This window comes from Loxodonta africana, chromosome 6 (genome assembly GCF_030014295.1).
Source record: "Loxodonta africana isolate mLoxAfr1 chromosome 6, mLoxAfr1.hap2, whole genome shotgun sequence".
In the NCBI taxonomy this organism is placed as follows: Eukaryota; Metazoa; Chordata; class Mammalia; order Proboscidea; family Elephantidae; genus Loxodonta; species Loxodonta africana.
The window spans coordinates 113,162,672-113,189,709 of NC_087347.1; the positions used below are offsets into that span (position 1 = coordinate 113,162,672).

General features: G+C 42.6%; 1 long non-coding RNA gene across 4 annotated transcripts in view; it reads right to left on the reverse strand.

Annotated features, from left to right (window-relative positions):
- LOC135231554 (uncharacterized) overlaps positions 1–25,601 on the reverse strand; it is a 149,112-nt gene extending 123,511 nt beyond the window's left edge. For 2 of the 4 annotated variants that reach the window (XR_010322334.1, XR_010322333.1), the window contains exon 1: positions 24,272–24,924. This is a non-coding gene — a long non-coding RNA (uncharacterized LOC135231554). Of the gene's footprint in view, positions 1–24,271 lie in introns of all 4 variants that reach the window. The other 2 variants (XR_010322335.1, XR_010322336.1) reach the window with 2 other exon arrangements.
- Positions 25,602–27,038: the final 1,437 nt, after the last annotated feature.

A 27,038-nucleotide genomic window follows, 5' to 3' on the forward strand; every position in this document is an offset into this window, starting at 1 on the left:
GACACAATTCAATCCATGACACTGGTTTAAATCATAAACAAGTATTCTGAAGTGGTGATTTGCATTATATATTGGTAGGAGCCATCTGAATATTAAAATATACAAAAATGGAAAATTTAATTGGTTACAATAGTTTTGGAATAATGTAATGTAACAGGCACTTAGTTCGCATGTTTAAGTTAAAAGTTTGTACTGTCCAAATTACTTGAATGCTCAAAGTATTTGGTTGGGATTAGTTGTTCAGAACAAAGCATATGTGGAAAACGCTGGTTTGATGAAGTCCTTCTGGAAGATCCTCCTAGTGCGAGGTCACCATCTGTCCATGAGTCCTCCTGCTTCGCTGCCCAACCTAACGAAGCTAATAGTAGATCCTTATAGGCTGTCTATAAAGAGGATTCCACAGTGCCGTCTGCTTCAAGTGAGTTGGAACCAGACTCAGAGTCCTCTGGAATTCAGTGATTACCTGGTCGAGTTTCTGCTGTAGGCCGACTCCACCATCGGGAATAATCCTCTCCCCTCCCTCTCGGCCTCCTCCCCAGCTCACCCAGGGCTGCTCAGGGGAACTGGGTGGGAGCAACAAAGCTTATGGGAAGGCAATACACTATTGGCCTCCGTGCATTCTTTGGTGTGAGCAACTTGATCCTGAAGGACTCACCAGGTGAAAAAGAACCCAGTGGCTAAAGTACCAGCATGCCAAACCTCCCACCACAGATTCAAGCTGTGGTCCAGCCGGTAGGCGTCATTTCAAACGTCTGCTGCAAAAATCGCTGGTCTGCCCCAGTCATTTGCAGAGTGGGGACTGTCGGAGACTGTGCCTTCTGACCTGACTCTACTGTGGCATCACAACGCACAAACGACCATGCTAAAGGGGTCGTAGAGATGACCAGGTGCAGTGGAGCACAGACTAGGAAAGTCTGTCCTGATGAACTGCCAACAGGGTCATCTCCAGCTGCCCTCAGGTGTCTCAAGTCAGCTTTGCTGCTGTTAGTTGCCGTCAAGTTGGCTCCAACTCACAATGGCCTCATGTACAACAGAATAAAATGTTACCCAGCCCTGCACCATCCTCATTACCATTGGTATGTCCATTGTTGCAGCCACTGTGTATTTTGAATGCCTTCCAACTTAGAGGGCTCAGGCAATATTCTGTTGTGATCCATAGGATTTTTGCTGGCCTTTCTTCCTAGTTTTAGTCTGGAACCTGCACTGAAACCTGTCCACCATGGGTAACCTTGCCAGTATTTGAAATATTGGTGGCAAAGCTTCCAGCATCACAGCAACATGCAAGCCACCATGGTATGTCAGACAGGTAGTGGCAAGTCAGCTTTAGCCAAAGACAAATAGAAGCCAGCAGCATCAGGGTGCCGTTGTTAGTATGGAGTCTCCCTTCATTTTCACTGCAGTTAAGGCATCACGCAGCACAGCTGTGAAATTGAGGCGAGGATGGCCCAGTCACGACCCCTGAGATCACAGGCCCCTTGTCACATGAGGAACTTACACCAACAGGCGCTGTGACATCTGTGTTGCTCAGTAGCACAGGCATCCTCCCAGCCCGCGAGGACAACGGGTCATTTGAATTACCTCCTGTCAAGCCTTTCTCTTTCCATCTGTACTTCCTAAAGGCTGACGGATCCACAAAGAGGAGACCCCGGTAACAGTTTGGGGGTACCACAATTACTGCTGCTTCCTCAGCAGTATAACACAGATTCAACTTCAACGAAAGAGTGCCCCTTGCTGGTTAACGTCAGCTAAGTGGAGGAAGGGATGAAGGAAGGAGAGACTGTTAAAGGAGGCAGGGGCCCCGGGTTCAGGTTTAGTTAGCCGTTTGTCACAATGATTTACAATGGGCTTGTCCCTGCACCATTTTCACTCCAACCATTTATGAGACCATACGGTGCTTGCCTGCTTTATTGCCACACAGCCCAGCATGAAGGCCCTCAGAACCTCCTCTCTATGGTCAGGACATTCCCTCCATATCTGGGCCACTAAAAACAGTTTTTGAAGAAGAGTTCCAGGTTTCGAGTAGGGTCAGGGACTCTGTAGTGGGGGGCCTCACCACCAGAGGGCGCCTTGTGGTCACTTTGCTCTCTTACTCTTCAGTGCTAGGTTGGATGGTCCCTCCTGAGCTTGGGCCTGTCAAAAAGCGCCACATGCTACACACAAATGAATACCAAGGGATTTTTTTTTTTTTTCCTAGAATACCTCCAGGGATGATGCTAGACTTTACCATACATAATTATCTTGCTTTGGGCAATGTTCTTTGACCCACACTGTTATGACTCCACACAGGACTAAATCTCTGAATATTGTGTTTTCATAATGACAGCTGCTCATGTTTGCAAACTACTTATTTCAAACCAACACAATATTCAAATGACCATGATTGCAGGATTCAGGGACAAGGAGAGAGAAGTGAATCTCTCAGCAGCCCCTTAGGACTCATGGCTCTGACGAGATAGTCAGGGCTATGGGTTCCACATTCCAAAGGCCCAATTCCCCATCAGCATCCCATCTGCTCTTCTATCGTGGCTCTTCCCAACCATCTTTCCCTCCCAATGGATGATGGTGACAACCACGTTAGGTCACAGAGTGCTTTTAGCTGTATGAATGGAATGAATAGGCTTGGTCATTCCTGCGACAAGAAGCTCAGTTGACAAGCTGGACAACTATAGCTCAGATGGTATATAGCCATTGACCTGAATTTTGTCCATGCTTCCTCAGAATAGATGACTATTCCTCTTCTCTTCCTGCCTATCACTTTTTTTTTTTTTTTTTAATTCTCTCTCCAAAGCTTTCCAAGACGCAATGCCATCAGTTTGGATAGTATGTTTTATACATAATCCTTTATGTTTTTCAGCACATTTTCACTGCATTATCTTATTGAAATCTCATAACACAAAGTTGAGCTATGTAGAGAAGGTATCAATGAGCTTTTTCAATTCCCCCAAGAAAAATTTGTTGTTCTGTTCTCTGTTCTCATATGTTGCATATACCTTTATCATAGATTATTTCACTGTGTGATAATTACTGTTCTATATCCCCCAGTGGGTTCCCTAGGTGGTACAAATGGTTAATGGCCTCTAACTGAAGGTTGGACGTTTGAATCCACCCAGATGTGCCTCAGATGAAAGGCCTGGTAAATCTTCCAAAAAATCAGCCATTGAAAATTCTAAGGAGCACAGTTCTACTCTGACACACACAGAGTTACCATGAGCTGGAATCCACTTGATGGCAAATGGTTGGCTACCCAGTTCTACTACTGTGTGCCCCTCTAAAGCAAGGACCACCTGTATCTTATCTAGTGCTTTTTCTCAATGCTCTGTAAAGTTCTTGGTATACAGTAAGTACTTAATAAATGTTTTTTCTTTTGAATTACTATAATTGACAGATGAGGTATTCAAGCCACACAGAGGGGCTAAGAGATATTGCTTGCTCACATCCACTGCCTGAGTAGAGTGGCAGAAGGACATGGGATAGTATACGCATGGTCCATCAATGAGAAAACATTGAGCTCTGACTCAGGCAAAAAGCATTCTGATAAATTCAATGGAGAGATACAAAGATAAAATAACAAGGCAGGATCATAGTCCTAGATTCTCCTCCAGTGACTAGTGGGGCCCTTGTACTTATCTGGGTTTCACATTTGGCTTGTTGAGGATGAGAGCATTGGAGGATAAGAACTATAGTGGTTCAGTCTGTGACCCCATCAATGCTGTCGCTGGGTAAATGCTACATACACGTTTGCACAGATGTGCTAAACACATGCTAACATACATGTGTCTCACCGGACTAGCAAACAATACGGCAAATGGAATCAAGGCTGTTGGAATAGCCCAGATATACCCTGAGAAAAGTCTAAAGGAATAGAGAATTCTGAGAACCGAAGGCTTCATGACAGAGGTAGGACTAGAGCTGTGGTTAAAGTGATAATTTATACAGTCAGGGGCAGCTAAAGAAGGGGCACAAATGAATAGAGGTGTAATGTACCAAGTGCATGCATTGAGAGTACAAGAATATCAGGAAGCAGCTAGGGGTCTGCTTTCCCATGGTCATTGTCTGTTTGTGAAAAGGGGGCCCTGGTGGTGGCGCAACAGTTAAGTGCTTGGCTGCTAATGGAAAGGTTGGCAGTTTGAACCTACCCCGTGGCTCCTTGGGAGAAAGACCTGGTGATTTGTTCCTGTAAAGATTACAGCCTAGAAAGCGCTATGGGACAGTTCCACTCTGTCACATGGGGTTGCATTGAGTCAAAAATGACTCGATGGCACCTAACACCACAACATGTTTGGGGGCGGTGGTGGGAAAGCCTGCCTTTCCTGTCTCCCTTCAGTTCAATGTCATTTCCTCTCGGTTCTAAACCCCACCATCCCACCGCCTGCTTCTTTTCTTCTCACACCTGAACCCCCAATCTAACTTAGGCTTTACCATACTGTACAGTCTCATAGGGTTCCATTCACAGCCAGTCATGGGGATGGCACAGCATTTCGTTCTGTGGTGCGTGGGATCACTCTGAGTTGGGGGCCAACTTATTGGCAGCTAACAATAACAACAGTCTCAGCATTCTGAAGTTTCACTTCACACCAATTTTATATATGTATGTAGGTGTCTTCGTTATCTAATGTCACTGTAACAGAAATACCACAAGTGGATGGCTTTAACAGAATTTTATTCTCTCACAGTTTAAAGGCTAGAAGTCCAAATTCAGGGCGCCAGCTCTAGGGGAAGGCTTCTCTCTCTCTTGGCTCTGGGGGAAGAGCCTTGTCTTCCTTCAACATCTGTAGGCCCAGTGTTCCTTGGAGATCTTCATGTGTCTTGGCATCAATCTTCCCCGGGGTCTAGGAGTTTCTCAAGGCAGAGACCCTGGGTCCAAAGGATATGTTCTGCTCCTGGCTTTTCTTTCTTGGCAGTAATGAGGTGCTCCTCTGTTCACTTCTCCTTTTTATATCTCTAAAGAGATTGACTCAAGATACAACCTAATCATGTAGACTGTGCCCTGCCCCATTAACATGACTGCCTCTAATCTTACTTCATTAACATCATAGAGGTTAGGATTTACAACACATAGGATAATTACATCAGATCACAAAATGGAGGTAAACCACACAATACTGGGAATCATTGCCTAGCCAAGTTGACACACATTTTGGGGGGGGACAAAATTCAGTCCGTAACAGTGGGCTATTATTTGTCTGTTGCTTTTATACCAGACAAGACTGGAAGGTCTTTGAGAGCAAGACTTGTATGTGTTCTGTTCACCACCAAATCCCCAGCAGCTAACATACAGTAAGTGTTCAGTAAATGTCCAATGAATTACAAATGAGAATTGGCAAAATTTGGAAGGTGGCTCCATCCAATGCCAGGGCCATCATCCAGGCCCCACTTTTTGTGGCTGCCTCAGCAGCATAACCAAAAGTCAAAGGAGGCCAGAAGTGATGGGTGCAAATGCAGTCGAGGCTGAAAATCTGGACCTGGGCTAATGGGATTCACAAGGGGCAAGAATGTCCTATTTCCGTTTGAGAATGACAACCACAACGGTTCATCAGCCAGCCCTGCCTTTGGCCTACACACCACATCCTCTCCCCATTTCCTCTCTGTCAAAATGGAAGACACATTTCTTTCCAAGCAAACTTCCCCTGAAGAGCATCGCACCCCTTCCAGGCCTTTCCCAAACACCCTAGCCCAGGGGTCCCACTCCCCACGCACTCTCACAATGAATGGCTTTGTCTCTACATATTCAGAACCTCACCACCAACTCCGTGCAGGCTGCTGTGACTATTTCTGCTTTGAAAAGCTAAAGTGGCTGAGGCTCCGGCAGAGTGGGTGACCTCTCCAAGGCCACACAGCTAAACACCTGAACAAGGGAATCTAGAGAGTAAAGCTCTTACGATTATACCAGCTGATATTTCAGCACTTGCCATAAACCAGGCATTATGCAAAATAAATGTTTCCTTCCTTTAACCCCGTTGAGCCTTTGTGGTGCCATGGTTAAAGTACTGGGCTGTTAACCAAAAAGATCAGCAGTTCAAACCCACCAGCCACTTGGCAGGAGAAAGATGTGATGGTCTGCTTCCATAAAGATTACAGCATTGGAAGCCCTATGGGACGGTTCTACTCTGTCCTACATGGTCACTGTGAGCCGGCATCAACTCGATGGCAATGGGTTTGGAGTGTTTGTTTGTTTTATCCCTGTTAACCCTCACCATAGCCCTATGAGATGGGTATGTTATTAAGCCCATTGTACAGAAAGGCCTGAGTCACAGATTACTTAGATAAGTAACCCAAAGTCACTCAGCTGGAAGTCACAGATCCAGATTCTAACTCAGGACCAGAACTGACCCCACAGCCTGAACTCTTTCCCCTATAAACTCATCGCACTGCTCCTGGGAACCCTCTCCCAGATTCTCGTGTGTTCAGTTATAAACTCCTTAAGCAGTGAGGCCACATGGGGAAAGAACTGGCCTCATGGTTTACGAAAGGTATTCCACAGCAGGACTCACCAGAAAAGCCTGTCTTCAGAAAAATAACAGTCAGCCTCCAGGGCCCTCACCACCCACCCGCTTTTCTAAGCGCCCCCTCTTTCCTGCCCTCCCATCCACGTCAGAGTCCAGACCATCCATGCCCCACAGTGCCCCCTCCCACCCAGCCTCTGTCCTTGAGTCCACACCCTCCCCCTCCCACTCATCTCTACACCAAACCCAAATGCAGCCGGTTGTTCAGACAGAACGGAACGTATCTGCCAAGTACACTGACTAACACAGTGCCTGTCATACAGACAGGTGTCCCTTTAAAATCCAGGCGTATCTTATTTCAGCCAAACCTGCAGGGGCCATGTCTTAGTGCTGCTGTAACAGAAATACCACAAGTGGGTGGCTTTAAAGAATAGAAGTTTATTTTCTCACAGTTCAGGAGGCTCTGGGGGGACTTTCCCTCTGTAGACTCCAGGGAAGTTCATTGTCTCTTCCAGCATTCCTTGGTCCTTGGCCATCCTCAAGTGGCATCTCTCTTCCCCCATTGGTGCTTGTTTGTCTCTTCGTCTATTCTACTCTTTCTCTCTTTGTCTATTCTACTCTTTCTGTCACTCAGAAGGGATTAGGTTTAGGACATACCCTATGCCAATATGTGCTCATTAACATAACAAAAAACCCTATTCCCAAACAGGATTACATCCACAGGTACCAAACCAAAAAAACCAAACCTGCTGCCATCCAGTCAATTCCAACTCACAGTGACCCTATAGGATGGAGTAGAACTGCCCCATGCGGTTTCCAAGGAGCACCTGGTGGATTCAAGCTGCTGACCTTTTGGTTACCAGCCTTAGGTTTTAACCACTGTGCTACCAGGGTTTCCTCCACAGGTACAGGGATGCAAAAACAAAAACAAAAAAAAGAAACTCATGGAGTTGATTCCAACTCCTAGCGACCCTATAGGACAGAGTAAACTGCCCCGTATGGTTTCCAAGGAGCAGCTGGTGGATCTGAAATGCTGATCTTTTGGTTAGCAGCTGAGCTCTTAACCACCGCACCACCACAGCTGCACAGGGTTAGGGTTCCAAAACATATTTTGGGGGGACACAATTCAATCCATAAGAGGCCAGTTCTGTCAATTCTATAATACAATCTTGTGTTCAGTTCTCCTGTGTGATCACCCGATGCTGCTGCTCTAGGCCATCATTCCTGTTACCCTGAGGAGTCACGGAGCAGAGTTTTCATAGCCCTGGGGTGTCCTCCACTGAGGACTGTGTACTCACATTTTAACACAGAGCAATCTCCCAAGGGAGAAGAAGGGCCAAGCAGCCGGAGGCCTCCACACCTAGGCTGTAGGTGTGCTTGTTCACCTCACGACCCTCTAAAGCTGGGGGCTTAAGAATAGCTACTGTATATTGAACGTCTACTATGTGGTTTACCTACCGTCTTTCATTTGACCCTTAAAAACACCCACACGAAGTAGGTTGCATTGTCCCAAATTTATAGGCAAGAAAATGAGATATATAGGTAAGAAAACCAGAGAGACCAAATAACTTTCTGCAAGGTACAAAGGATTTGGGGTTCAACTCTGCCTGGCCCCCAAAGCCTTGAGTATTTTCCATCACTAGGCTGCCTTGTGTGGGGCATTTGTGGGTCAGTGGTAGAATTTTCACCTTCCATGCAGGAAATCTGGGTTCACTTCTTGGCCAACGCACGTCACGCACAGCCACCACCCATCTGCCAGTGGAGGCTTGCGTGTTGCCATGATGCTGAGCAGGTTTCAGTGGAGCTTCCAGACTAAGACAGACTAGGAAGGAAAGCCTGGCAGTTCACTTCTGAAAATCAGTCAATGAAAACCCTGTGGATCACAACAGTCCAATCTGCAATCGATCGTAGGGATGGTGCAGGACCAGGCAGGGTTTTGTTCCCTGCATTGCCGTGAATCAGGGCCCACTTGATGGCAGCTAACAACAACAAAGAGGACAGTGCCTCGCCCACCCTCTCTACAAAACTAAAGTTGATGCAAAGCAAAATTCAGCTCTTAGTTGCCCAGACGGTCCTGGCTAGAAGATCCACCAGAGGAGCTGTTCGTACTCAGCAGATAGCGGAGACTGCATAAGACACACCACCAAACATTTGTTTTCTAATCTGCGATTAGAGTTCAGCTCCCAGCTTTGAGATTTCTTACTGTATGACTGTGCCACAAATCAGGGTGATGTGCTGCTCTGCTTATTTGTTTTTTGTTGTTGTTTTTGTTGTTAGGTGCCGTCGACTCGGTTGCGACTCATAGTATAACAGAACAAAACACTGCCCGGTCCTGGGCCATCCTTACAATCATTCTTATGCTTGCGCTCATTGTTGCAGCCACTGTGTCAATCCACCTTGTTGAGGGTCTTCCTCTTTTCCGCTGATCCTGTACTCTGCCAAGCATGATGTCCTTTCCAGGGACTGATCCCTCCTGACAACATGTCCAAAGTATGTAAGACGCAGTCTCGCCATCCTTGCCTCTAAGGAGCATTCTGGACACACTTCTTCCAAGACAGATTTGTTCATTCTTTTGGTAGTCCATGGTATATTCAATATTCTCTGCCAACACCACAATTCAAGGACGTCAACTCTTCTTCGATCTTCCTTATTCATTGTCCAGCTTTCACATGCATACGATGCGATTGAAAATACCATGGCTTGGGTCAGGCGCACCTTAGTCTTCAGGGTGACGTCTTTGTTCTTCAACACTTTGAAGAGGTCCTTTGCAGCAGATTTGCCTAATGCAATGCGTCTTTTGATTTCTTGACTACTGCTTCCATGGCTATTGATTGTGGATCCAAGTAGAATGAAATCCTTGACAACTTCAATCTTTTCTCCGTTTATCATGATGTTGCTCATTGGTCCAGTTGTGAGGATTTTTGTTTTCTTTATGTTGAGGTGTAATCCATACTGAAGGCTGTGGTCTTTGATCTTCATCAGTAACTGCTTCAAGTCCTCTTCACTTTCAGCAAGCAAGGTTCTGTCATCTGCATAGCGCAGGTTGTTAATGAGTCTTCCTCCAATCCTGATGCCCCGTTCTTCTTCATATAGTCCAGCTTCTCATATTATTTGTTCAGCATACAGATTAAATAGGTATGGTGAAAGAATACAAGCCTGACGCACACCTTTCATGATTTTAAACCAATCGATATCCCCTCGTTCTGTCCGAACAACTGCGTCTTGATCTATGTAAAGGTTCCTCAGGAGCACAATTAATTGTTCTGGAATTCCCATTCTTAGCACTGTTATCCATAGTTTGTTATGATCCACACAGTCGAATGCCTTTGCATAGTCAATAAAACACAGATAAACATCCTTCTGGTATTCTCTGCTTTCAGCCAGGATCCATCTGACATCAGCAATGATATTCCTGGTTCCACGTCCTCTTCTGAAACCGGCCTGAATTTCTGGCAGTTCCCTGTTGATATACTGCTGCAGCCGTTTTTGAATGATCTTCAGCAAAATTTTGCTTGCATATGATATTAATGATATTGTTCTATAATTTCCACATTCAATTGGATCACCTTTCTTGGGAATAGGCATAACTATGAATCTCTTTCAGTCAGTTGGCCAGGAAGCTGTCTTTCATATCTCTTGGCATAGACAAGTGAGCACCTCCAGCGCTGCATCTGTTTGTTGAAACATCTCAATTGATATTCCATCAACTCCTGGAGCCTTGTTTTTCGCCAGTCCCTTCAGTGCAGCTTGGACTTCTTCCTTCAGTACCATTGGTTCCTGATCATACGCCACCTCTTGAAATGGTTGAATATCGACTAATTCTTTTTGGTATAATGACTCTGTATATTCCTTCCATCTTCTTTTGATGCTTCCTGCATCACTTAATATTTTCCCCATGGAATCCTTCACTATCGCAACTCGAGGCTTTAATTTTTTCTTCAGTTCTTTCGGCTTGAGAAATGCTGAGCGTGTTCTTCCCTTTTGGTTTTCCATCTCCAGCTCTTTGCACTTGTCATTATAATACTTAACTTTGTCTTCTCGAGAGGCCCTTTGAAATCTTCTGTTCAGTTCTTTTACTTCATCAATTCTCCCTTTTGCTTTAGCTGCTCCATGCTCAAGAGCAAGTTTCAGAGTCTCCTCTGACAGCCATCTTGGTCTTTTCTTACTTTCCTGTCTTTTCAGTGACCTCTTGCTTTCTTCATGGATGATGTCCTTGATGTCATTCCACAACTCGTCTGGTCTTCAGTCACTAGTGTTCAATGCATCAAATCTGTTCTTCAGATGGTCTTTAAATTCACGTGGGATATACTCAAGGTCATATTTTGGCTCTCGCGGACTTGCTCTGATTTTCTTCAGTTTCAGCTTGAACTTGCATATGAGCAATTGATGGTCTGTTCCACAGTTGGCCCCTGGCCTTGTTCTGACTGATGATATTGAGCTTTTCCATCATCTCTTTCCACAGATGTAGTCAATTTGATTTCTGTGTATTCCATCTGGCGAGGTCCATGTGTATAGTTGCCATTTATGTTGGTGAAAGAAGGTATTTGCAATGAAGAAGTCGTTGGTCTTGCAAAACTCTATCATTCGATCTCTGGCATTGTTTCTATCACCAAGGCCATATTTTCCAACTACCGATCCTTCTTCTTTGTTTCCAACTTTCGCATTCCAATCGCCGGTAATTATCAATGCATCTTGATTGCATGTTTGATCAATTTCAGACTGCAACAGCTGATAAAAATCTTCTGTTTCTTCATCTTTGGCCCTAGTGGTTGGTGTGTAAATTTGAATAATAGTCGTATTAACTGGTCTTCCTTGTAGGCGTATGAACATTATCCTATCACTGACAGCTTTGTACTTCAGGATAGATCTTGAAACATTCTTTTTGACAATGAATGCAACACCATTCCTCTTTGAGTTGTCATTCCCAGCAAAGTAGACTATATGATTGTCTGATTCAAAATGGCCAATACCAGTCCATTTCAGCTCACTAATGCCTAGGATATCAGTGTTTATGCGTTCCATTTCATTTTTGATGATTTCCAATTTTCCTAGACTCATACTTCGTACATTCCAGGTTCGGATTATCAATGGATGTTTGCAGCTGTTTCTTCTCATTTTGAGTCGTGCCACATCAGCAAATGAAGGTCCCGAAAGCTTTACTCCATCCATGTTATTAAGGTAGACTCTACTCTGAGGAGGCAGCTCTCCCCCAGTCCTCTGTGGAGTGCCTTCCAACCTGGGGGGCTCATCTTCCAGCACTATATCAGACAATGTTCCACACCTATCCATAAGGTTTTCACTGGCGAATACTTTCCAGAAGTAGACTGCCGGGTCCTTCTTCCTAGTCTGTCTTAGTCTGGAAGCTCAGCTGAAACCTGTCCTCCATGGGGGACCCTGCTGGTATCTGACACTGGTGGCATAGTTTCCAGCATCAGAGCAACACACAAGCCCCCACAGTACAACAAACTGACAGACACGTGCTTATTTATTCTTTGCATTAAAATTGTTTAGACTGGTTGAACCAACCGAACCTATACATGGCGAATTTAACAAGAGGTGGGTGGGTGTGCCAGCATGCAGGCGGTATTAATCAGGTTGGGGCCATGGCAAGCATCAGGTGGGCTTTTGTATGGCCATAATTTCCGAGACTATTGACAGTGTTCTCTAAGGCCTTTTAACAATCGCCTGTCTGTTAGGCTTCGGAATTGCCTAACCTTCGGTGGTGAAATCACAGCATGTTATTTTAATCTCTTTATAATGGATGTGAATTCAATTCAAACAAACATGTCTCTTGAGTGCCCATGGCAAGAGGCAGGAAAGGTTGAGAAGCAGGTCTCAGAGCCACATGGATCCCGAAAAGTCTCCAGGATCACCATATGAAAACCACACGGGCTTCCCAGCCTGCTGCTCCTATCTCTAACACCATTTGAAAAACCCATTGCTGTTGGGTCGATTCCAACTCATGGTGAACGCATATGTGTCAGAATAGAACTGCGCTCCACAAGATTTTCAATGGCTATTTTTCAGAAGGAGAGCTCCAGGCCTTTCTTATGAGGCACTTTTGGGTGGACTCCAACCTCCAACCTCTCAGTTAGCAGCCAAGTGCATTAACTATTTCTACCACCCAGTCTCTCTAAAACAGTGCTCCCAAAATGTGGCCCCCAGACCAGCACCATCAACATCACTGGGGAAATGGCTGGAAACGCGCATGGCTCAGGCCCTTGCTCCAACCAGCTCCTGTATTCACATCACCTGAAACAGAGGCTTATGCCTCGTGGTCACTCAATAAGTATCTGCTGTTTATTGACGAAATAACACAGGGAGCGAGAACTGAAGAGGAGTGAGCAGGACAGAGAGCCAAATGGATCCTGAGCTTCCTCAGCTTCACATTTTCCCAGGGATGGTTTTTATTCCCCAGCACAGTGGCTCTCTAGCTTGACCATCAGAACCACCTTAAACCACAGATTTCAGGCACCACCAGAGTTCTGCTTCACTGCGTCTGAGCTGGGGCCAAGTATTTGCATTTTCATAAGCTTCCAGGTGACCACGATGCCATTAGTGCAGAAACTTCTGCCCCAGAGGCAAGGCTCACCTGTTTCCACTTTCAACCTCTCTTCCTGACCTTGCAGAGTATATCATTTTCTAGGCCTTCTCTACAAACTTCTCAAAACTTGGCTCAAAATGTTGCTTAAGCGTCGGTCCAAAAATAACTAAAACCAGAACAAAAATGAATTCCTTTCTCTTTAAAAGAACAGGTGGGATTCCACCTTAATAACACAGCAGTTGCATTCTTCATTCAGGAAATAGAAACCTGGGAATGGTTGTTGGGAATTCATGGTAAATGTTTTCTGCAGAGGAGGAAGAGAGCATAATTCTCTGCCTATGTCTCAGAACAGGGATTGCAGGTCTGGTTCCTTGTTGGAAGGTTCTTCCTAAATCACTGGTAGACTTTAGAGTTTGCCCAGCCACAAGGTGGCAGCACTCAGTCAACATTTGCAGGAATTAACAATGCTGGGCCTTTGGAGCCACCCCCTCCCAGGGTGAATAACCAGAGCAGGACACTAAACAGCGGACTAATGCATATGATAGAGTCCCTGGGTGGTGCAAACAGTTAACTGTCCCAGCTGCTAACTGAAAGCTTGGAAGTTCAAATCTGTCCAGACTCAACTCACCTCAGAAGAAAGGCCTGGAGATCTATTTCCAAAAAATCAGCCATTGAAAATCCTATGGAGCAGTTCTACTCCAACACACACGGGGTCACCATGAGTCAGAATCAACTCCACCGCAGCTAGTCTAAATGCATTTGATGGAACCAAAATAGGCTATAGCTTTCTCTTTCTGGGAATACCTGGCATTGACGAAATTCTCCATCCAGCAAATACAGACCCTGTAAGCATGAACCGAAATAGGGTTGCAGGCATTCCATTCAGTCTCTAAAGACAGAGCCATAATCTCCCACGCTCAAATTAGGAAACACGGGTCATAAAGTACCAAGGAGCCAATAGGTCAGAATATAGATATGCACACCCGCAAAAACATCTGGAATGTGTATATAGTGCTACATATGCCATTTCGAGGCAGCTGATGATGACATAAATATAAAGATGCATTCAAATTTTAAAAGCCTAAGCAAAATGTAGAAGTCCCTGGATGGTGTAAATAGTTAACACACTTAATTGCTAACTGAAAGGTCGAAGATCTGAGTTCACCCAGAGACTCCTAGGAAGAAAAGTGTGGTGATCTACTTCCACTGAAAGCCCTATGAAGCACAATACTACTCTGACACTGTGGGGTCACTGTGAATCAGAATCGACTCAACAGCAACCGATTGGTTTAAGCAAAGTTAAAGTTGTCCCCAAATCTATTCTAAGATGTTTAGCCAGAACGCGGTGTACTATAAGTAACAGGAATCATTTTTCCATGTCAGAAATGGGGATTCAATGGTTTGTGTCATAGTCATTTAGTAATGCAGTAACAGAAATACCACAAGTGGTTGGCTTTAACAAAGAAAGTTTATTCTCTCACAGTCTAGTAGGCTAGAAGTCCAAATTCAGGTCAGCTTCAGGGGAAGACTTTCTCTCTCTGTCGACTCTGCAGGAAGGTCCTGGTCATCGATCTGCCCCTGGACTAGGAGCTTCTCAGGGCAGGGACCCCAGGTTCAAAGGACTTGCTCTCCTCCTAGAACTAGTTTTTTGGTGGGATGAGGTCCCCCATGTCTCTCTGCTCACTTTTCTCTTTTATACCTCAAAAGTGATTGACTCAAGACACAACCTAATCTGTAGATCGAGTCCTGCCTCATTAACATAACTGCCTCTATTCCTGCCTGATTAACAACATAGAGGTAGGATTCATAACACATAGGAAAATCACATCAGATGACAAAACGGTGACACAACACTGGAAATCATGGCTTAGCCAAGTTGACTAATTTTGGGGGGACACAATTCACTCCATAACAGTTTGTAAGATATGACAGTACTTAACAATCAGCATACAAGAAATGAAGACGCTCCCAGCACACCCATAAAGTATGGCAGCCACAATGAAAACAGAAGAGTTCAGAAAATGCAGTTCTCCCACCCCTGTTCAATCTCCCACCACTCTCACCTCTTCTAGCCACATAATCTGAATTTAAATAGCTGAGATGAATGTTGCTTCGCCAGTATGCTTTCTGCCTTTAATGAACTGTAATTATCTGGATAATTGCTTCAATTTTTCTTGGCCATATAGGAAGACGCTTGGTTCTACTATTCCCTAGATTCATTGTTTCCAAACTTGACTCAGCCTCAGAGTTTTATTTAGTTTTTATTGTTTAAGTCTAGATGTCCATGTCACACTCCAGCCTACTGATTTAACACTGGAGGGAAGGAATAGTAAAACTGGGAAGCTATTTTGGTTTCTAACACAAAGGGGGTTATGGTGCTCGGTTGGGTTTAGAAAAGGCTGCACCAGAACTCAGAACACTTTCTCCCTATCATATTCACAAAGTCCCACGGAACTAGTGAGGAGAAAATATTGTAAGTATTCGAGACCTTCTTTACAGAAGAGAGACAGAGAGACTTACCCAGAGTGTGAGAGACTCATACAGGAGGATTCAAATTCAGGTGCTCTAATTATCCATCCACTGGTTCATCTGTTTCTAGCCTTTAAGAATTTTCTCAGTCTCTGTGGGCTTTATACACTCAGATTTGACAGATATAATTGTTGTTAGCTGCCGTGAAGTTGGCCCAAACTCCTGGAAACCCCACACACAATGGAACGAAGTACTGCCTGATCCTTTGCCATCCCTATGATTGGTTGTGGACCAGACTGTTGTGATCTATAGGGTTTTCATTGGCTGATTTTTGAAAGTAGTTCGCCAGGCCTTTCTTCCTAGTCCTTATCATAATCCGGAAGTTCCACTGAAACCTGTTCAGCACCATAGTAACACGCAGGCCTCTACTGACAGATGGGTGGTTGGCTGCACATGAGGTGCACTGGCTGGGATCATACCTGGGTCTCCCTCACAGAAGGTGAGAATTTTGCCACTGAACCACCACTGCCTCCGCATGGCATAACAAACCAAAACCAAACCCATTGCCGTTAGGTTGATCCCGACTCATAGGAACCCTATAGAACAGAGTAGAACTACCCCATAGGGCTTCCAAGACTGTAAACCTTAACGGAAGAAGACTGCCACATCTTCCTCCCACAGACTGGCTGTTTGTTTGAACTGCTGACCTTTTGGTTAGCAGTCAAGCACTTTAACCACTGCACCACCAGGGCTCCTTGGATGACACACAAAGGCCGTGAAATTGCTCTTCTCTGTTGGCTCTGCTCATTTCATCGGCTAGATTCTTATGGAGGCCTCCTAAACCATCCCAGAAACCTGGACAAGCTGCATTGAAAGGAAATGGCTGGAAACAAGGATATATGAGAAAAGGGCCAAGTTGCTGGGACTATTTGAACAGGAGATGCAAGGCTCAGGGAGGAGTTCACAATGTCCCCAAGGGCACTGGGGGCTCTCTGAGCAGAGCCCTGAAGCAGCTGGTGCAGACAGCAAACCACCCCTCTGCCCTTACTCACGCCCACACGGAACATCTGTTCACACCCGGAGAAGTGAGGGGAGCATTGGTTTTTATTAATCGGGGAGGAAGAAGGCATTTGGCTGGGGTGGGACTGAAAGAAGAGAATAGAAGGTTTGGGCTGGCACCTCTCCCCAATCCAGCCCCATGGTTTGAGTCTCTGGTTATAAGGGTGATGGTCAGACACTGACCACACTGCTTTCATGAGAGGCCTTTAGAAGGTTCTGGCAAAGCAGAGCTGCTCCTGAGTGCAGATAGCACAAAGTTGAGTAGGAGACCTGAATTAGTCAGGGTTTAATCAGATAAGATGAATCATTGTGAAATTATATAGTACAAGGGATTTCGTATAGGGGTTAGACCTCATGTGGGGGCAGTGGTCTGGACCAGTGATTGAGTCCCTTGGTGGCACAGTTAACATACTTGGCTGCTAATCAAAAATTGGCAGTTTGAACCCACCAAGAGGTGTCTCAGAAGAAAAGCCTGGAGATCTATTTCCAAAATATCACAGCCATTGAAAACCCTACGGAGCACAATTCTACTCTGACGACACACATGGGGTCATTGGAATCGACTAGATGGCAAATGGTTTGGTTGTTTTTTGGATGGTTTTATTTATTTATTTATTTAGACCAGTGATACCTCTGAGGCTCCTGGGAAAAGCAGAATTACTAATGCCAGAAAGAGTCATGGAGGAAAAAGGTTTACCTAAGATAAGCTCAAAATTAAAAATTTCAAAATACACAAGGAGAAATTCACCATAAGCAAAAGGCAGAACACACTATAAATGCAATTAGACTCCCAAGAACATGAGGTGATAGGATTACTATCTGAAACAGAACATTAAATACACATATAGTGCGTAAGATAACAATCTCTAATGAAAGAAAAGAAACCTTGCAAATGTATAACAGGCAGCCCGTAGAAGTTTTTGAGACTGTGATTTACAAGCTTGATTTAGCAGGCACACAAAGATCCCTGCACCTTAGAATTAGAAAATTTAAAATATTAGGACTCACAGTCATCCAACAAATCACAAACAACTAATATTACAGGACCATGTTCTTTGATCATAATGCAATAAAAATATTAATCTATAATTACAGTGTTGGCAACCAACATTGAATGTACCACAGAGTGCCCGAAGAACAAACAAATCTGTCTTGAAAGAAGTACAGCCAGAATGCTACATAGGAGCAAAGATGGTGAGACTTTGTCTCTTGTATTTTGGACATGTTATCAGGAGGGATCAGTCCCTGGAGAAGTACATCATGCTTGGTAAAATAGTAGGTCAGAAAAAAAGAAGACCCTCAACAAAATGGATTGACACAGTGGCTGCAACAATGGGCTCAAGCATAGCAAATGACATGAGGATGGCGCAGGACCAGGCAGTGTTTCATTCTCTTGTACATAGGGTCCCTATAAGTCGGAACTGACACAATGGCACCTAATAACAACAACCACCTAACAAAAAAGGTAACCTATCAAGTTCCCATGTGTTTGGAAATTAATTCCTGGATCAAGGAAGAAATGTTAATAAATATTGGAGAGTATTTTATACTGAAAGAAAAAGAAAACACCATGTATCGAAATGCAGTTTATATAGCACTTAGAGGAAATTTTCTATGACACATATTTTAGAGTTTAAGGAAGACTGAGAACTGATAAGTGAATGAGTTGAACTGTGTCTACCAAAAGACATGTTGAAGTCCTACCTCTGCACTGCCGACCTTATTTGGGGAAACTGATTTTCCCTTGCAGATGTTATCAGTTAACAAAGTCATGTTGGAGTAAGGTGGACCCTGATCTTAATTCCTTCTGAGAGATATTTTATAAAAGAGAAGGACAGACACAGAAACCATCACACAAAGGGAGAAGCAGTCCTCTAAGGAGCCATCTACAAGCCAAAATACAGCAAGAAATGCTGGAGGCCACCAGAAACCTAGAGACAAGACAGGACCTTCCCCTAGAAGCAGCAGAGAAAGAAAGAGCATGGCCCTGCCAGTGCCCTGAATTTGGACTTCTGAACTCCAGAACTATGAAGCAATAAATTTCTGTTCTTTAAAGCCACCCACTTTATGGCATTTAGTTACGGCAGTCCTGAAAAGCGGAGACAACGAGCTAAGACTCCAACTCAAAAAGCTGAGAAAAAAACAACAGAATAAATCCCTCCCATCGAAAACTAGGTAATAAAGGAAATTATAAGGTCAGAAGGGAAATTAATAAAATAGAAAAGAGAAACAATAGAAAAACCAATAAAACTAAAAGTGATCATTGGAAAAACAAGTAAAATCGACAACTTCTGATAAGATTGGTTAAGAAAACAGTGACCGATTAAAAAATACACACCAATGAAGAGATAAAAAAGAATAGTTACAAATACAGTGGAGATTTTCAGAAATCATAAGAAAATACTACGTACGATATTCGAACACTTAGATTAAAGGTGGAAACCCTGGTGGCGTAGTGGTTAAGAGCTACAGCTGCAAACCGGAAGTTCGGCAGTTTGAATCCACCAGGCGCTCCATGGAAACCCTATGGGGCAGTTCTACTCTGTCCTGTAGGGTTGCTAGGAGTCAGACTAACTCAACGGCAATGGGTTTTTTTTTGTTTTTGTTTTTTAGATTAAAGGCATAATACTCAAAGAAAATATGATTTATCAAAACTCGCCAAGAAAAAGTATAAAATTTGAATAGACCTATGAGGATTAAGGACTTCCTGGGTGGCTCAGTGGTTAACATGCTTGGCTGCTAACTGAAGGGTTGGAGGTTTGCGTCCACCCAGAGGCACCTCAAAAGAAAGGCCTGATGATCTAGCTCTGAAAAATCAGCCACTGAAAACCCTAAGGGACACAGTTCTACTCTGACACGCATGGGGTCGCCATGAGCCAGAATCGACAGCAACTAGCTTGGTTTGGGTTATGATGATTAAAGAAACTCAATCACTAATTTAAAATTTATTCACACACCACCACGTGCCCATACTCGCGCACCCACCCACCCACACACACACATAAATATACCCACAAAAAAAACAACCTCAAATGATTTCATGGGTGAGTTCTACTAAACATCGAAGACGCAGCTATTTTCAGTCTTATTCAAATAGTTTCAGAGAATAGAAGAAGAAGAAATGTTCCCTGCTCATTGGATGTCAGTAGCATATTCTTGGTTTTAAAACCACGTGGGACAGTATAAGAATTAAAAACCATAGGCTAACCTCATAAATATTGGCACACGAAAAAATTTTTGATAAAAATATTATCAAAATAAATTTAGAAATGTACAAAAAAAAAAGTCCTGTATGTAGGTTTAATCCTAAGACTTGAAGGAAGGTTTAAGGTTAGCAAATCTATTCATGCAATAATCCACACAGCAACAAATTACATTAAAAAAAAGAAAACTTATGATCATCTCAATAGAAGCAAAAAAATGTTATACTAAAATTAAAGTCCATTCTTGGGGAATAATTTTCAGTAGAAAGAGAGGAAATTTTTTTTTAACCAGATAAAGAATATTTACGAAAACAAAGAGCAAACATCATAATTAATAGGGAAAAAAAACAGAGCTTTCTCCTTTAAAAGGAAGACAAATCTGAGGATGCCAGCTATTACTGCTTCTGTACAAATCTGGACTGTCAGTGTTAACCAATGCAATAAGACAAGATGAAGAAGCTTAAAAATATAAGAATTAGAAAGAAGAAAAAAGTTGTAATTCCTAGATATGTTCAATACAGAAAAAAGTTTTTAAAAGTCTATAGACAAGCTGAGAAAATTAATAAGAGCTTTCAGTAAAGTACTGGTTTACAAACATACACAAAGTCAATAATGTTTTTACACACTAGCAACAAACATACAAAAACTGTGATCTTTAAAAAGATACAGGTAATAATAGAAGCAAAAACCATAAAGAATATAGGAATACATCTAACAAATGATGTGAAAAGCTTTATGGACAAAATTTTTAAAAAATTGAAAAATATATCTAAGAATCTAAATAAACAGAGAGACATCATTTTATTACTTGGGATATGGATGTGGCTGAGTGCAATAGATCCAAAATAACAGTAAACTAACAGTCTCTTACTCTCTCATGTAATAACTTGGAGGTAAAAAATCCAGAGCTGGCGTGGAAGCTGGGGCTGCTAATATTTGCCACAACTGTGTTTATAGATATTCTGCAGAATCAGTTTTCCCCAAATTAACCTACAGGTTCTAGTCAATCCCACTATAAACCTGTAAAAAAAAAAAAAAAAAAGGCCATTGCCATCAAGTGGATTCCAACTCACAGCGACCCACTGTAAGTGCTAATAAATCTTTATATGGAATCATAAAATTCATATGAACAAGTGAAGGGCCAGGAATACCCAAGACAATTTTGAAGAAGTAAAAGAAAGAAATCACCCTACTAGATATCAAGACTTTTTATGAGGCAAAGGATTTGAAAAGACATTTTTCCAAAGAAGATAAACTAATGGTCAATAAGCATTTGAAAAGAGGCTCAACATCGATGGTCATTAAGGAAATGCAAATCAAAACTAAAATGAGATACCACTTCCTACCCACTGCTGTCGTTAGCTGCCTTTGAGCAGACCTTGACTCATGGTTGTCTCAAGTACAAGTGTTTTCCGGTCCTGCATCATCCTCACAATTGCCAGCATGTTCAAGTCCATCTTTGTGGCTACTGTGCCCATCCATCTCACCAAGCATCTCCCCTCCCCTCGCTGGCCCTCTAATTCACCAAACATGATGTCCTCCTCTAGAAATCGCTCCCTCCTGATCATGTGTCCAAAGCAAACACATCAGACAATGTTCTATTGTGCTCCATATGATTTTCATTAGCTAGTTTTCTGAAATAGATCACCAGGCCTTTCTTCCTAGCCTGTCTTAGCCTGGAAGTGCCACTAAAACCTATCCATCATGGGTGATTCTGCTGGCATTTGAAATAAGGGTAATATAGCTTCCAGCATCATAGCAACACAAAAGCCACCAAAGTATGACAAGCTGATAGACAGGTGGTAGTTACACCCATTAGGATGAATATAATAAAAAAGACAGATAATAACAAGTGCTGGTGTGGATGTAGAGAAACCGGAACACTCATACATTGCTGATGAGAATGTAATATGGTACAGCCACTTTGGGAAACACTTTGTCAGTTCAGCAAAAATGTAAACATGAAGTTACCATATGGCCCAGGAATTCTAGCTATATATCAAGAGAATTGAAAACATACATCCACACAAAAATTCTGATAGAAGCATTATTTCTAATAGCCAAAAAGTGTAAACAACCCAAGTGTCCATCAACAGATGAATATATAAACAAAATGTTACATCGATACGATGGAATATTATTTAGTAATAAAAAGGAATGAAGTACAAATACATGTTACAACCTTGAAAACATTATGTTAAGTGAAAGAAGTCAGACAAAAGAACTACCATATTTTTATGCAAATAAAGTGAGATTTCTGTGATTGTTTACTGGCCAAGACCTCTCTCCAGTGAGATATTTTTGTAAGCACTATGCTAATTTTTTTCTTTACAGCGGCACATGGAAGAGGATTGGATGGCAGTACTTGTGAGGATGCCTCCTGGGAGGGGGTTGCCGCCAGCAGACAAATGCAGGAGGTGCATGTTATTTGCACATAAATACAATACATGTTGTACGATTACATTTATAAGAAATGTCCAGACTAAGCAAATCCACAGAGACAGAAATCAGTTTAGTGGTTGTTAGGGGATAGGAGAGGTAATAACAGGAAGTAACTGCTAACAGGTATGGGATTTCCTTTTGAAGTGATGAAAGTGTTCTGGAATTAGCTAGTGCTTTTATTTTTTTAATGGCTACACCACCTTGTGAATATACTAAAAGCAATTGAATCCCCAGATGCTTCCCATGACCCTCCTGGAGTCACCACTTTTATGCTGAAGACTTGTTGTTGTTGCTAGCTGCCTTGAAGTCGGCCCCCAACTCATGGTGATCCCACATACAACAGAACAAAAATCTGCCTCGTCCCGCACCATCCCCATGAATGGTTTCAGGTCAGACCATAGCGATTCACAGGGTTTTCGCTGGTTGATTAATCATCTTCCTGAAGTTATCCAGCAAACTTGTAACAGAAATGGGGCCAAAACTCAACTCCCTTCCACCCCAACTGCCTGCTCTTTGTGGAAGCAGCACTCATCCACCATTCCAGAATGGAATAAATTTTTGTATGGGTTCATAAAATTTATGTGACTAGTCTATATGAACTGCGGGCTCACCTACTCTGAGATCAGAAGAACTAGATGGTGCCCAGCTACCACTACTGACCATTCTAACCAGGGCTACAATAGATGGATCCTGAAAGAATGGGAGAAAAATGTAAAACAGAACCTTGAAAAAAATACCAGGCTTACTGAACTGATTGAGACTGGAGGACTCCCCAAGACTATTGCCCTGAGATACTCTTCAAACCTTAAACCAAAACAAACCCTCTGAGGGCACCTTGTAGCTAAATAACAGATGGGCTCATCAAATAATGAACATCACTCATAAGTACTGTGCTCCTTTAAGAAGTCACCTATATGAGACCAAATGGCCAACAATTACTTTAAAACAAAAACGAGAATGTAAGGGGGCAGGGAAACTAGATTAATGGAAACAGAAAGAACGGAAATAACGAGAATGGTCATGCATTGTGAAGAATGTAACCAATGTCACTTAATAATTTGTGTAGAAATTATTGAATGGGAACCTAAACTGCTGTGTAAACTTCCATTGAAAGCACAATTCATATGAAAGAGTGAAGGGTTAGGTATAGCTAAGATAATTTTAAAGAAGTAAAAGTATCACCCTACTGGATATCAAGACTTTTTATGAGGCCAATTATTTATTTATTTGTTAGAGATAAGCATTCAAGTTATTTCCACTCTAAAGTGCTATGTGGATTTATTAAACCAATAAGAAGTTAGGGGAGAAGCTTAAATCACTGTCTTTGCAAATTACTATTTTCTTCAAGTACCAAAAACTTATTCCAACATAAAATCAATGAGGGAAAAGCAAGTAAGCAAGTAAAAATGAAGTACTTCTATTCCTCTGAAGTGTAGAGTATTACCTCTGCCACTGTTGGGGCCATTTGTCTGCTCCCTGCTCACCTGGCTAAACACAGATGCCCAGGTAAAGACATCACCTGCAGCTGCTATGAGGAGAAAGGGGGACAGTGCAGGAAGAGAGGCTCCCACTAACCTGCTGTATTATTAAGAAGTTGGTCAACAGGCTGGGGGGCCATGCAGCCCCTGGGGGGATTAAAGAAAGGCAATTCTTCCTACTTGGCCACAGAACAAAAGGGAAGCAACTCTGGACAGAGGTTAAGCACAAAGAGTCAAGGAAAACTGGGTTCCTGAGAGCACACACAACATTCCCTAAGGCAGCAGTTCTTTTTTATCACTATTACTCGATATAATTACATGTTGTTAAGATTCTCTTTTTTTACTGTTGCAAAAATACATAAAACAGAATAATTTCCAATTCAACGTTTTTCATGTGTACAATGTAGAGCTATAAATTACATAAGTCATGTTGAACAACCCTCACCAATAATGGTTGCCAAATTTTCCATCATTGTGATCAGTAACTCACTGTTTCCTAATCCGTGACTCACCCTTTCCCCTCCCTCCCACCCCTGGCAACCACAGATAAATTTTGGTCTGTATACATTTGCCTATTCTGATGTCTCTTATAAGTGAGAACATATAATGTTTGTCCTTTTGTGATTGACTTACTTCACTCAGCACGTTTTCAAGGTTCATCCATGTTGTAGCATGCATCAGGACTTCATTTCTCTTTATGGCTGAGTAATATTCCATTGTGTGTATGTGCCAGATTTTCTTTACCCATTCATCTGTTAATGGACATGTAGGTTGTTTCCACTCTTCGGCTGTTGTTGAATAGTGCTGCTGTGAACATCGGTGTACACGTGTCTGTTTGTGTTGCTGCTTTCAAGTCTCTTGGATATGTACCTCGGAGTGGAATTGCAGGGTCACATGGTAGTTCTATGTTTAACTTTTTGAGAAACTGAAAGGCAGCATTTCTTAACACTAACCACATATTGCCACATAACTGGGAAACCAAAACAAAAATACAGTTGTCCAACCCCCATGCCCAAAGATTCTGATGTAATTGGTTTGACACTGGTTACTGGATTTATTTAAAAAGCAAACCAGGTAATTCTAGGGGTAACCTTTGCCCCAAGGACTGAGAAATAAGTCAGGAGGGCATTCAAGAGAATTGATTTCCCCAGTGCTGATGCTAAATAGAGTGAAATCAGTTAAGCCCAGGTTCTATGCTCAGCTCTGTCACTTCTTATGTGACCTTGAGCAAGATACTTAATTTGGCTCAACTCCTATTTCCTCATTTGAACCATGGGGACAATAACACCTACCCCTTAGTGAAAGTATTAATTGACATGATGTATTTATTTATGCAAAAGAGTGCCTGACACCTGACTGTCATTATTAACAGTCATCTCAACCCAGGAATAGTTAATCTGTGGTTAAGTACCTTCTTGTGGTCACGATTCAAAACCAGAGAGAAACCAACATCATATGTAGCTCAATCACTCCCATACATTGAGAGAAGGTGTTCACCCACAGTACCTACCTGATTCTTTCTAGATCAGTCCTCCACATAACTCCTACATGATCTTTGGCTTGAATGGTAATCCTACAGCAGTTAAAGAATTGGTCGATGTTCAACCATTTCTGGAGGTAGCATATGATCAAGAACTGATGTTACTGAAAGAAGAAATCCAATCTGCACTGAAAAACAAGCCTCTAGGAATTAATAGAATACCAATTGAGATGTTTCAACAAATGAATGTAACACTGAAAGCATAGATCACTTGCCTATGCCAAAAAAATCTGGACAACAGCTACCTGGCCAACAAACTGGAAGACATCCATATTTGAGCCCATTCCAAAGAAAAGTGATCCAATACAATGCAGAAATTATTGAACAATATCATTAATGTCACATGCAAGTAAAATTATGCTGAAGATAATTAAAAAATGATTGCAGCAGTACATCAACAGGGCACTGCCAGAAATTTCAGCCAGATTCAGAAGAAGACACGGATATCATTGCTGATGTCAGATGAATCTTGGCTAAATGCAAAGATTACTAGAAATATGTTGTCTTAGTTATCTAGTGCTGCTATAACAAGAATACCACAAGTGGGTGACTTTAACAAAGAGAAATTTATTCTCTCACAGTTTAGGAGGCTAGAAGTCCAAATTGAGGGTGCTGGCTCCAGGGGAAGGCTTTCTCCCTCTGTCAGCTCTGGGGAAAAGTCCTTGTCATCAATCTTCTCCTGGTCTAGGAGCTTCTCAGCACCGGGACCCAGGTCCAAAGGATGCACTCCACTCCTGGCTTCTCTTGCTTGGTAGAACTGAGGTCCCTCTCCTCTCTGCTGCATTCTCTCTTTCATATCTCAAAAGAGATTGACTCAAGATACAACCTAATCCTACAGATTGAGTCCTGCCTTATTAACATAACTGCCTCATTAACATCATAGAGGTTAGGATTTACAGCACATAGCATAATCACATCAGATCACAAAATGATAGACAACCACACAATACCGGGAATCGTGGCCCAGTCAAGTTGACACATTTTTAAGGGACATAACTCAATCCATAACAGATGTCCACCTATGTTTGATTGACCATGCAAAGGCATTGGACTGTGTGGATCATAACAAATTTTGGATAACATTGCAAAGAATGGGAATTCCAGAACACTTCATTGTGCTCATGTGGAACCTATACATAGAACAAGAGGATACTGCATGCTTTAAAATCATGAAAGGTGTGCGTCCGGCTTGTATTCTTTCACCATACCTATTTAATCCGTATGCTGAACAAATAATATGAGAAGCTGGACTATATGAAGAAGAACAGGGCATCAGGATCGGAGGAAGACTCATTAACAACCTGTGTTACGCAGATGACACAACTTTGCTTGCTGAAAGTGAAGAGGACTTGAAGCACTAACTAATGAAGATCAAAGACCACACCCTTCAGTATGGATTACACCTCAACATAAAGAAAACAAAAAAATCCTCACAACTGGACCAATAAGTAACATCATGATAAACGAAGAAAATATTGAAGTTGTCATGGATTTCATTTTACCTATATCTGCAATCAGCGTCCATGGACGCAGCAGTCAAGAAATCAAATGACACAGCCCATTGGGCAAATCTGCTGCAAAAGACCTCTTTAAGGCATTAAAAAGCACAGATGTCACTTTGAGGACTAAAGTGTGCCCAACCTAAGCCATGGTATTTTCAATCACCTCATATGCAGGCAAAAGCTGGAGAATGAATAAGGAAGACCAAAGAAGAATTGACATATTTGAGTTACGGTGTTGGCAGAGAATATTGAATATACCATGGACTGCCAGAAGAATGAACAAACCTGTCTTGGCAGAAGTACAACCAGAATGCTCTTTAGAAGTAAAGATGGCAAGAATGAAGATACAGTCTTTATT